At 48.1% G+C, this 12,810-nt stretch overlaps 1 protein-coding gene across 2 annotated transcripts in view; it reads left to right on the plus strand.

Annotated features, from left to right (window-relative positions):
* Nucleotides 1–521: 521 nt before the first annotated feature.
* The window catches only part of SMOX (spermine oxidase), a 56,058-nt gene continuing 43,769 nt past the window's right edge, over nt 522–12,810 (plus strand). For both annotated transcript variants that reach the window (XM_050895663.1, XM_050895662.1), the window contains exon 1: nt 522–571. The gene's annotated coding sequence lies outside the window, so the exon portion shown is untranslated. The remainder of the gene's footprint in view (nt 572–12,810) is intronic.

Consider the following 12,810-nt stretch of genomic DNA (forward strand, 5'->3'; position numbering starts at 1 on the left):
CGGGAGAGGTCTGCATGGCGGAGGCTCAGTGCCCAGCGGTATTGAAGGGTATATATCCCATACCAGCCAGGGTGGTATGACTGAGGGGCACTGCGGGCTAATGCTGGGATCCCCAGTGCCGTCCCCTACCAGCCCTGTCCTAAAGGAGGAGACGAGGACTTATTAACCCCGCGGCTTTGCCCTTTCGCTGGGTTGGGTTGGAGGTTTTCCTTGTCCCGGGCAGGCTGCCGGCTGCCCCGCGGGGGAAGGCACCCAGCCGCCCCGCAGGCCTCGCAGGCCGCGCCGGGCCGCTGCTTGCGGGGGAAGCAGAGAGGAGGAGGAGGAGGAGGAGGCGGCAGCGGAGGAGGAGGAGGAGGAGGAGGCGGGGGGATCCTTGAGGCGGAGCCGGGGCGGGCCGAAGGGGAGGCGGCTGGAAAACAGGCCGGCGCTGGTTCTCGCCTCGCAGTGCCAGCAGCCGCCGCCGCCGCCGCAGCCGCGCCGGGAGCCGCTCAGACGCGGGGAGGGGAGCGAGGCGCTGAGGCGAGCCGGGCGGGCGGCGAGACCCCGTCCCCTCCGGCTACCGCAGAGAGAGGTACGAGGCGGGTGGGGAGGAGGAGGCGGCGGCGGCGGCCCCCTCCCCGCCGCCGGGGGTTCCCCCCCTCCTCAGAGGGCACGGCAGGCGAGGGGTCCCCTCAGCTCCCCGGCCCCCTCGTCCTCCCCTCGGCAGGCACCTGCCGTGCCCCGGCCTGTCCCTCGGCCACCTGCGGCTGTCAGCGCCGCCGGCGTCGAGGGGCTGGCGGGAAGGCCGGCGGCCACCTCGGCGGTGGCCAGCCCGGCTCTCTCCTCCTCATAACACGGCCGAGGACGATTTCCAGCCTGCGGTGGGGAGAGGGTGGCCGCCGTGGGGCAGAGCGGAGGGTGTTTGCCTGAGAGGCCTGCCCCGGCGCCCCATCCCACACAGCCAACTTCACAAAGCGCCTCATAAACGTGCTGACCCTCGTTCCTCAGCCCCGAGGAACCCCGGTCGGTGCCACGCCGAGCCCAGGTGGAGAGCGGGAGGCAGCGGGTGGTGGTTTTATCCCTACCCGTGTTTTTGGGGAGGGGTGGGGGAAAGGACCACCGCCTCGCTGCGGGTGCGCAGGGCTCGGCCGAGGACAGAGCGCCCGCTGATGTGTGCGGTTGCGTTGGGGTTTTGGGGTGTTTTGGGGCTTTTTTTTTTTCCTTCTCCGTGTGTTTATGTCAGCGTGTCGCTTGCACGCGATGTGCGTCCACGCGTGCCTCCGCTTTCTCTGCCTCAGCGTTTCTAGGCGATGACATGAAGAATAAAGGTTAAGTAGGAAAGTCACCATAATCTGATGTGCGAGGCGGGATGTAAATTATGAGCTGTGAAGACTTGCAGTTCATTTGCGTTTTGGTGTTTCTTGTTTATACAAAGCTGTTACAATACTGGGGGCTTGGCAGTTCATACCGATCTCGTGTTTTCAGTCAAATCCATTGACTTCTGCAGAATTGCTCCGTCTTTTAAATCGCTGTGGTGGATGAGGGATTAGTCCCGGACGCGCAGTAGCGAAATGCACAAAGCCAATTGTCAGTTACTGAACCTGACCTCAAAACAAAGCTTTTTAGCAATTTACATCCTCAGCCCCAGAAATACAGCTGGTCCACTGGATCCCTGCTGTCTGATCGCCCCTAAAAATCCTTTGCGTGGTGTATAGGCATGCTGTCTCAGATCCAGTGCTGGGACCAGCTGTAATTGCCCTGATATATTAGATGTAAACACAAGCTTTACATAAAAGTGAAACCATATGTATCGCCTAATGCGTGTCCACTCTGTGATCCTGCACAAATAGAGTCGAATCCAGAGCTCTGTCCTTAGCTCACCCTGTTGATCCACTTTTCCCTTAGCCTGTACGACACAGTCCTGTTCCCGCAGTTACCAGACAGGTTTAGTGGAGGACGAGAAATCAGCCTAGGAGCATTTCTGCACGTTGTGCAAGAATGCTGTATGTTTTCAATCTTTTACAAATGTTTTTTATTGACTTAGTGATAACATGTTGCTCGCCTAGGTCCTTTTCCCTTTCTAGATTGTTAGCCCGGCACTTACTAATCTTCTGTGGCGCTGCTGTGGAACAGATATATGGTGTTTTTCAGTGAGTAGCAAGGTCTGTAGTTTCAGCTGGCTTTGCCTCTAAAAAAGACAGTACTGCCTTTCCCTTGTACCCCCGTTGTGGAGTGGGTAGGCGGACTGGGAAACAGATTTGGATGACTACTAAGCTGGCAAAAAACCGATCGTCTTGGGTCTGACTCAGTGCCTGGATCCAAATCATCGCATAGCTGCTCAAATGTTTACCTGGGCATCCTTGGGTTTAGAGGAGCATCTCGCTAGTATTTTGGCCAAACTATATGTGGAAATAGGCGCAGAGGTCTGGGTCTTTAAGTCCTGAAAATGCCAGCTGATGTTGGGCGCCGTGGTTGTTTATCCTTCTCAATCCTTTGGCTCGGTGGAGCGGCTGCTCTTGAGCTGTACCGCTTTGTGCCACGCTTTCTTGAAATGGTGGAGTGTGTGGCTGGAACACCATGAACACATCGCATGTGTGCTGGGAGCCCCTGTCCTTGTCTCTGCTGTTGCTGAAAGCACTGCTGGATAGCCCTCTCTGGTTTTCACTTGAAGGGCTTTCTCTCTGTTGTGTCTCTCCCACCAAAATGTGCCCGAGTGCTGTCACAAGTGAACTGCGGTGTCTCTGAAACACAGTCTTTTCCTGGGGTGGGGGAATCTCAGTTGACTTGGTGGGGACGGAGAGGTTGAGGTGGAGTTTGGAGAGCTCTGTGAAATTGCTAACATCCCTCACAAGCAGAAGGACACCTATAGCTTATGGGCTCCCTACAGGACCCTTTGGTCTAAAAGGTGTGATGGTGCTCTTTTACCGGTCTCCACCTTAGCCAAGTAGTATGATTTTGTTTTTCACAATCCTCCATCTGCAAAAGGTAGTGGACTCCTGCCCATCTCTGCCTCAGAAGCTTGGAGGGGTATTCCTGCATGTGGTGTATTCCTGCTGCCTGCTACAAAAGTGTAGCTGCCTGTCCTCTCAACCCCAGTTGTATCGCTTCATGTTTTCTGTGACTGTCATCTCACAGAAAAGTAATCCCTTCGAATGAAATCTAAGATTCTCCAACTGATTTCCTGCTGGCCCAAATGAGGGTCTGACGAGAATGGCGATGCTGACTCTGAAGTATGTGGATTTACTTACTTTGTATGATTGGGTTATATAAAAAAGAAATAGATGTTATTTTCTCTGTGCCTTTGACAAATGTTAAAATATAGCCTGTTGTATTTCACAAATCTAACTGCTGTCTCCTTCTCTCAGTAACTGTAATTAACAGACCAGAAAATGGAAAATGTAGAAATATCCTTTCCCAGTGGCCACAAACATTAGTCCTCTCCAGAAGTTAATGAAGTCAAGTCTACGGAAATTAAATAACTGATTTTTTTAGCTCTGTTGGTGAGCTAAAACATTGTGTTAGAGTGGCAAATAATAAATTAGACAGGTATAAAGATTATCTCTTGGAAATGAAGTGGGTGAAGAATGGACTTGAACTCTTCCTTCTCAAGAGAACGTCTAAACCATCTGGCTTAAGGGTATGTCCTGCTCTGCTTGGGTGCAAAAATTAATCTATAGCACAGTAGTAATGTGGGAAGGAGACAGTAACCCACCACGGCTGGTGAGCAAGGTGCTCTCTCCTGGCTGGTGGGAGCTGGGGTTCAAATCGTCTTGCACACCAAGTGTGCTAGCAGGTCTGTGACGAGGGGATAGAAGCATAACCGTAGAAAACCGAATGCCACTGATTCCTTGTATTATGGACTCCTGAGAAGTGAATAGTTTAACAAATGGTGTCACAAAACATTGTGGTGTTTCCAGACCGTGTTATCATCTTTGTAGTGTTCCTGTTGAGGGAACATGAAAATTTTCAGCCACCAGCCTTGACGATGTGTCCCGTTTTCATCAGCTCTTGTTGATGTCTTGGCTTTGACGTGTTCAGGTATTCCATGCTCTGCGTAGAGGGCACGTGGGTGTACGCACAGTAATATCACTTGAGTTTGTAGTAGTCACCATGGAAATTGGTTACAAATCTGTGCTTTTATTTTTAAATCTAATGTTTCTGTGGTTTCTTTTTATTTTAAGAAAAGATTCCAGAAATACTGTGGGTGGGAATATGAACTACTTGGAAAGTAAAACTTCGTGGTGTCTCCAGTTAGCACCATGTGTGTTGTGGCACTTGAAGAGCATGTTGATGTGGTGCGGCTGTTGCACGTGATGTGTGGCTCTGCTCTGGAGAGCGGCTTTGTAAGAACCTGAGTTTGAGGTCCTGTGTTTGTGTCTGTGTACAGTTGTGAACATATTTTGGGGAGCCTGTGGGGTTCAGCTCCTCCCTGTACCTTCTGAGAGTCCACTGCAACCTGTAATAAAGCCTCTTGAGGTTAAACTTGACACATGCAACTGGCTTTTCTGAAGTAGGATATCATCAGCTGGTGTTGCAGTGGTATTGCTCTTTGGCTGTGCAGGGCGTATGCTCTTCATGGAGTTCATGGCACTGTCCTTTACCTTCACCTGACCAGAGTGTGTCCATCACATCACCAAAACATACAGCATGTTTTATTCATTGTATGGGAAGAAAAGGCTTTGAGTACCAGAGCCAGCACCCTTGAGGAACCCTGGGGTAGGGATTGGACTGTGGGCTGGAGGAACGGTGCAGGTGGTGGGGATTCAACTGGCAGCCCTACGCTGCCCGCCCTGGCTGCGGGTAACACAGCACGCAGGGTTTTTATAACAACCTGTTTGCAGGCTGAACCTGACATCAGCATGACACAGACCTTTGCTTTAGGAGGTGCACTGCATATATTGGTGACCTTTTCCTCTGGAGATCTTAATGCAGGAGATTTTTAAAAAGTGGTGTTGCTTTGGTGAATTTTAATCATGTCCTTGGTTCTAAGTGCAATTTTGGTGTCTTTTTTTTTTTTGTGGCGAGTAGAGTTTTTGTTTTGTGACATCTTGGGGCCAGGGACATGAGGTTGTAAGGATGGATGCGGCAGGGAGTGTTTTGGCACTGAGGAAGGCCTGGGTTGCTCTGAAGGTAGTGAGATAAACTCATCAGCAAGAATGTAATGCAAGAGGGGTCAAAAAGCCCCTCCCTGATGTTCACACTGGAGTTTGATCCCTGAGCTATTTCAGGGTAGTTCTCTGCTACCAGGCCATCCTTTAAGTCTCGGTAAAACAAGACGGCTATTGTTTGTGCTCTCGGATAACTCAAAATGATGGCGGCTGGGAGCTTGCTGGGACTGAGGGAAACAGATTTTGCAGCCCCGGAGTAGTGATTTACACAGGGCTTTCGTTGTCGCATATTCCTTCTTTGGAGCTCTTTTCCACATCACCCTCTGAGACCACGTTTATCTCGCTTCTGAGAGTAGAAGGACGAAGGGAGAGAGCTGGAGGCCACGGAGCAGATCAGTGGCAGAATGGAGGTCACAGTAAGCGAGGCAGACTCTCAGCTGTGGGGAGCGCAGAGAGCTGAACTGATGTAAATAAAGACAATTTAAGCTTGTGGGGGATCTTCGATTTTGGTCACTTGCATTTCTTTTATCCAGTAGGTCTTTAAAGGGCTGCAAAGTCTTTATAATGGCTTGAAAATGTCATTAAAAACCATTTTGTCTTTTTTTGTTTGTTTTTTTTTTTGTACCTACTGAGTTCAAAGGCAGGAACTACCTTTTAAGACATATGAAAATATTTGTTTTCCTGGCTGACGAAGCAGAGAACTAAATGGATGTAGATAATTTCTGAAGAATGAATAGTTATTTATTCATTTCTTCATCATTAATTTTTCTGCATAATGCCAGATTTTTCTTAAGCGTGTCCTCTAGATTTAGCTGAGTGGCATTTAACAGCGTAGGTTGCTGGCATGCTTGGAATGACTGAAATACTGGACAGGATATGATGATGTTTGCACACTTTGAGGACAGAAAAAAAAAATAAAGCGCTTTGGTTTGGATCATTTCTGTTGTGAAGTACCTACTCGACCTACATTGTAGCTAAAGTACCCAGAAAATACCTTGTGCTAAGCTAAGCAGGTAGTCCTGGCTTGTCCCTAAGCTGGGAATTGCATAGGAAAGGAGCGATTTCTCTTCCTTTATAAGAGCTCTGTTCAGTTTAATTCATTTTGCAGGGCAGGTGGAGAATGGTTTTTCTCCCAAAGAGATTGTACAGGTGTAACATTCAAGCGTCCTAACCTAATGTTTCTGTTGGACGGACAGACATTTAGGCTGAAACGGAATTAAAAATTCTTCTGTCCCATGGGCATGCATGTTCCAGGATGTAGGTGTAACCTCCTGCTTTGATCTCCAATCTTCTTCTAACAGGATTTTCTTTTTTGGAATCAGCCACAGTTGTGATCCCAGAGGGCTCTGCCAGGAAGATGTGCATCATTAGCGTGTCTGGTAATCCTTTGGTTGGACTGCTAAAAATCATAGACCCTTTCGGAAAGTCTGGGTAGCTGGAAGGAGCGTCATTTTGCAAGACACTGGCTTCAGCAGTGAAACTGCATTAAGATTTTTTCACTGTGCTGTCCTGTCTCCGACTGCTTGTTTCCTCTCTTGCATAACTGTTCTCCACCCCCATCAGGGCCCAGTCTTACGGGTGACTTATACAAATTGAAGGTGCTACCTCTAGTGAAAGGGTTGGTCCTATTCTTGTGTGTGTTCTGGTGCGACTGTGGGCGAGAGATCTGGATCAGGGAACCCACACACCTGGCAGCAGATTATTACTTATTTTTATAGGGTTGTTTTTCAGTTGGATCCAATCCCTGGCCCGTCCCATGACTGCTGCTGTCAGCACTACACAGACAGTCAGGACTGTCCTTCTTAAGGACAGTGCAAACTTAGATCTAGATTTCCTGGGACTGCAAAACTGTGCCCTCAGATGTTCTGGGGTGTACTTACAAACACACACACGCACACACAAGTGGGTATTTCTGCCTCGGACCACTTCTGTCATCTTGCTCACTGCGTGCTTCCATGGACAGATGCAACTGAGAGCTTGGAGATCAGCTTTGCATTTACAAGAATGAGCCAGGAGGAGTTGTGGGGGGCACGCAAGGAAGCAAAAACTCCTAAAATCCCCGTGCTGCTGAAGTTGATAGGTCAAGCTTTAACCCTGAGATAAAGGTTAGTACTCTGGGGCTTGCAGTTTACACTCTGCTGCTTGGATGGTCTGATCTCACGGAACACTATGTGGCGTTAATTAATGCTTGCAGAAGCACAGTGCTTCCAGTAATGTAGTAGACTAAATTAGATGTCCCCTTTATAGTCATGGGGAGCTCACACCATTGCTCCAGTTATACAATAGCATCTGGTGCCTCTGTTTGGACTTCGAAGAGAACTGGACAAAGGGCTGAATGTGACCACGGGCTTTAGAGTTAAGCACTGGGTCATTACCCTTTTTGTCCCCCGATTCCCTTGGGGTGAGATCCAGGACTGTGCGGTGGGCTCCCTGTGCGGCACAGCGGAGCATTAGGAGAGGATCCAAAGTTTTGATGAGAGCGCTACGTAAAGTCAGCTTTGCTCTCAATAGCTGGCTGCCACGGGCAAGCCGGTAGGAAGCACTGAAGGTTGCAGATCTTGGGGATGACCGAAGGGTCAGTACTAACTAGGTGTTTCTGCATGAAGAGTTTATGCAGGTGGGATTTCTCATGCCAGGCTCCCAGCTGAGCAGAGGGACAGTCAGTGCTGAAGGGGAGATGGGAGTCTGTAATGCCAAGCAGACGATCTGCAAGCTTTTTTGCTGTTAGAAGTACAAACATTTTCCTCAGGGCTTCCCCAAAACATGAAAGGTGAAAGGGATCCAGTCCTGAAGAGCTTGCACATGAAAATGTTCCAGGGAGGAACAGAATAAAGGCCTAAAGAGAAAAAAGAGAGCTCCTCTGACAGCAGGGTGAGATGTGAAGGAGGCAAAATGGGAGAAAAAGTGCAGGTGGGCTCCTGTTAACAACCGTCCCCGTGCTGCGGGATGTGAGAGGGGCTGTCTCATTGGGAAGGCTGTGCTGGGGGGCTCCTGTTCACGTGCCTGTTCTGTCAGACCGATTGTTTGTGTTATCTCTGTATTGCTCCTCCAGGAACGGAGGGAGAAGTTACCATGTGGGAACGGGTGACTGCTGCACACAGGATCTCACAGCATTTCTCCGATGTATTATGGAGATACTAGGGAAGCTCGTGTGCTCTGGGGCTGCTGCTGCTATGTTCTGTTGTCATATTTCTGTTACAAGCAAAGAACAGCAGGGCCGGAAGGGACCTTAATAAGTTGTCTCATCTGACCTCCTGCCCCAAGACTGGGTCAGATCTATCTAAACTTTCCCAGCAGATGTTTGTCCAACACAGTTGTTAAAAGCCTCCAGTGACGGACTTTCCCCATCCTCCCTGGGTGATCCTTTAAAGTCCTTCATTGTTCTTACCGTTACCAAGATTTTCCTAGTTTCTGACTTTGATTTCTTGCGCTGCAATTGAAAATTGCTGACCTCTTGCCCTTTTGTTACTGTACAGAGAGAGCAGTTCAGTCCTCTCCAGCAGACTTTGGGAATGGCTGGGCCATGTCCTTCTTGAGCTGCAGGGCCCAAAACTTGCCTGCAGTGCTCCATCTGGCACCTATGTGTACTGAGCCGACAGACACAATTTTATGACTCTCATATATAGACTTTGGGATATGATGGATGCATTTCTTTTTTTTCTGACAGCAGCACAGATAAAGTGTTTTGTCATGGAAGGTTTCATTATGGCTTTGTCTCTTGTGACCAGCAGGTTGAGGGAGGGGATTCTGCCCCTCTACTCTGCTCTCGTGAGACCCCACCTGCAGTGCTGCCTTCAGCTCTGGGGCCCCCAGCATAAGAAGGACATGAACCTGTTGGAGCAAGTCCAGAGGAGGGCAACAAAGATGATCAGGGGGCTGGAGCACCTCTCCTATGAAGACAGGCTGAGAGAGTTGGGGTTGTTCAGCCTGGAGAAGAGAAGGTTCTGGGGAGACCTTATTGCAGCCTTCCAGTACCTAAAGGGGGCCTACAGGAAAGCTGGAGAGGGACTTTTTACAAGAGCGTGTAGTGATAGGACAAGTGGTAATGGCTTTAAACTGAAAGAGGGTAGATTTAGATTAGATGTAAGGAAGAAGTTCCTCACTGTGAGGGTGGTGAGGCACTGGAACAGGTTGCCCAGAGAGGCTGTGGATGCCCCATCCCTGGAAGTGTTCAAGGCCAGGCTGGATGGGGCTTTGAGCACCCTGGTCTAGTGGAAGGTGTCCCTGCCCATGGCAGGGGGGTTGGAACTAGATGATCTTTAAGGTCCCTTCCAACCCAAACCATTCTATGATTCTATGATTTTTTTTTTTTTTACCCACTGTAAAAACAGGGCACATGCTCTTCTTGCTCAAGTGCTATCTTTTCCACAGGAGTGTATTATGGATCTTCACTGACTGTTCCAGAATAGTGCCTCTCCGTTGTAAGGTGAAGGTCCTTGCCAGCTGCTCTCACCAAGGCTTTCCCCATGACTAGCTCGATTGCAACTTGGGCAATTGTGCTTTCCTGATCTGACCTCCCAGCTGTAGTTCATGAGAGACCTTCTAGTCTCCCTCCCTGCAGTGGTTACGCTCCAGGCATCTGATTTTGTATGTACTATCCCTCTGTTTCTGTGAAGGATATAGTTATTCATGCGTTTCTAAAGCCGGTAAAATGTGGCTGTGAGGATTATTCTGAGAGGAGAGGTAGCACTCAAACGTAAAACATGACAGAAAATGCAGCAGATAAGCACTAGAAACATTACTTACTAAGGTAAACTGGGTAACGTGCCAGCCAGCATTAAAAGAACAATTAGCCATTTGCTTGAAGGTGACTGTTGTTTGATCGTTATAATTTTAGGAAGATTATTCCAAATAGCTGTAGTGTGACAAAGACGGATATCTGCGGGCTGCTTGTCTGTCTGGGTGAAGTGAATTTGGGTCTTGCTGCTTCCAGGTGGACAGATGTCCACATTGCACAAAACACTGTAGTTTGCATTCATTGACCTTCTTGTACACCATAGTTGTATCTGTTTTGTCAGATTTTAGGGGGTTCATTTTACAGGATACTTGGAGGAAGGTGGCGGTTTCATTTGAACTGTATCTAAGTGCTTCACTTTGTGGAGTGCTTCACTTTATTTTGGGGGAAAAAAAAAGAAAAAAACTTGTCTGTGTATATTGTTGCAGGCATTTTCTCTAGATCTATTAACACCTCTTATACCTTCAGTGGGAGAGAGTAGGAAGTATGTATGAAAGGTATGTCTGCATACAGAGAACCTTTGTCGTGAGACAACTGAAGAAGCTAACACCAAAATGAAGGCTGGTCTGGACAGGTCTGAAACACCTCTTGGCATCAACTCATGTTTATTGCGGTGGGAAGAGCAGGTAGGGAGAGGCAGTCTTGATTTTGTTTGTTTGAACTATCAGTACGTATCTTCTTTGAATTCCTCACAGTTTTCTTGCAGAGCTTTTGTATGATAACTTGTATACCATGAGTCTCCAGTTTCTATTGTTCTGTTTCAAATAGCAGTGAAAGCTCTAGTGTTTTCTTTCTTACTCTTTTTCTCCCTTAATTGCAGATACAGGGATCTTTTAGTCATGTGGAAGGTATTTTATTGACAGCTTTTGAGTCTAAAGTACTTGTTATCACTGAACAGGTATAGAGTTCTGTAGGCTAGTGGGCAAAATCTCGTTCAGTGTTTCTTCATAATGATTTCTTAGAACTGAAGAGTAATTTAGGTTGCATAGGAGATCTGGAGCTCTCTTGTCTGACCTCCTGCTCCAAGCAGGGCCAGAATCAAAGGTAGGTTTCTTGTGAATTTTTCTGATCAAGTTTCGGACCTTTTCCAGTCAAGCTTGGCAGGTTGATGCCATGCTTAGTGTTCTCATGGTGGGGAATGTTTTCTTCTTGTCTGATCAGAACTTCCCTTGCTGCAAGTTATGCCTATTGTTTCTTGTCCTTTTGTTCATACTCATTGAGAAGAGTCTGGCTCCATCTTCTCTGTAACCCCCCAGTTAGGTAGTTGAAGGTAGAAATCAGATCCCCCACTAACTGCCATTTCTTCTCCAAGTTAAACAAACCCCGTTCCCTCATTCTCTTCTCTTCCATCATGTATTCCAGTGACCAGACCACCTTAGTGGTGCTCCACTGAACTCTGTCGAGTTTGTCAATGTCTTTTCTGGGGAGTGCAGCTAAATTAGACAGTGCTCCAGATGCAGCCTCCTTGGTGCCAAGAAGAGAAGAAGAGCCATTTCCCTGAGCTCTTGGCTATTGCCCTTCCCAGTGCAGCCCAGTATGTGGATGACTTTTGTCACTGCAGGGGCACACTGCTGATTCCTGTTCACCTTACTGCCCACCAAGACCCCCCAGCTGCTTTTCTGAAGAGCGCTTCTCTAGCCAGTCAGTCCCCAGCTTGTGCTGACAATGAGTATTTTTTATCTCAGGTGCAGGACTCTTATTTGTATTTCTCAACTTCATGAGGTTTCCTTCAGCCCATTCTTCCAGCTTGCTGGGCAGTCCTGCCCTCCAGTGTATTGACCGCTCACCCCAGCATGGTGTTGTCTCTGAACTTGCTGAGGGAGCTCTCCATGCCGTCAGCCAGGGCATTAATTAAGATGTGGAACAGTGTCAGCATCAGTACTGGCTGTTTGTTGAGGAACACCATTTATAAAGGGCTGCCAGTTAAGACTTTAGTCTGTTGGCTGCTACCTTTCGAGCTCAGTGATCCAACCAAATTTTAACCACCTTGTGTTCCACCCATCCAATCTGTATCTCCCCATTTGTGGGGACAGGTTAAGTGTCTCCAGGATGGTCACTCTTTAAAAGATCTGCTAATGAGGGAGTTGCTTCAAAATAGTGAAAAAGTTGTGTTCAGACTGACCTACGTGGGGCTTTTCTATGGGGGAAGTGTGCTGGAAGAAGAGGGGTGTGAAGTAAAAGCACATGGGATTCTAAAAAGTAGTTTCTGGTCTCTTTTTCTATGTTGATAAGCCCATGGACTCTTGTTCTTTCCGTCTACATTGATGGCCATTAGCTTGTTTTTAAACAGAGATGAAAGCCAGAGTGTTAAACTCAGAAGAGCTAAACTCTGAATTTTTCCTGCTGATCTAGGAAGAAGGAGGCTTCCTTTAGGCTGTGGCCTGCCTGCTTGCCTGGGCTAGTCTGTTCTTAGGAACATGTCTGGCTTAAATGGATCCAGCTTAATCTAATACCTGGTGTGTTTTAATTTTGTTGTTCTCCACAAGATTCTCTCTGGTCCGCTTTTATAAAAAGCGTATTAGCTGCACAGCAGTGAGCAGCTAAGGGCAAAACTTTGCACGGGATAGCTAAGTGCTTTCCATGGATCATCACTGCAGGCTGAGGTTTGCCTTTATGCAGCTGTGGGACATCGTTGAACCTCGCAATGGTACCTTGACCCTCAAAAATGCCGGAGCCTTTTCTGGAATCTTGGTGTATAGGAAGTTGCTCCCCATTTTTGCATTTGTACCTGTGACTTCTCTTTCTTAAGTGTTTTCTCTTGTTGATGTTGGACCAGTGTGTCAAGATCATTTGGAAATCTAAACCTGTACACCATAGCGCTTGCAAATCCTCCCAGCTGAATCATCTGTTGGGTTTATGGCCATACATTCCAGTCTATCATCCAAATTGGTAATGAAAATATTGCACAGCTCTTATGCCTGGCTGGACCCGCTTTCCAGTGCCCTCCCAATTAGATAGCAAACCCTTGGTAATTATGCTCCGAGAACT

This window comes from Gymnogyps californianus, chromosome 4 (assembly GCF_018139145.2).
Source record: "Gymnogyps californianus isolate 813 chromosome 4, ASM1813914v2, whole genome shotgun sequence".
Lineage (NCBI taxonomy): Eukaryota > Metazoa > Chordata > Aves > Accipitriformes > Cathartidae > Gymnogyps > Gymnogyps californianus.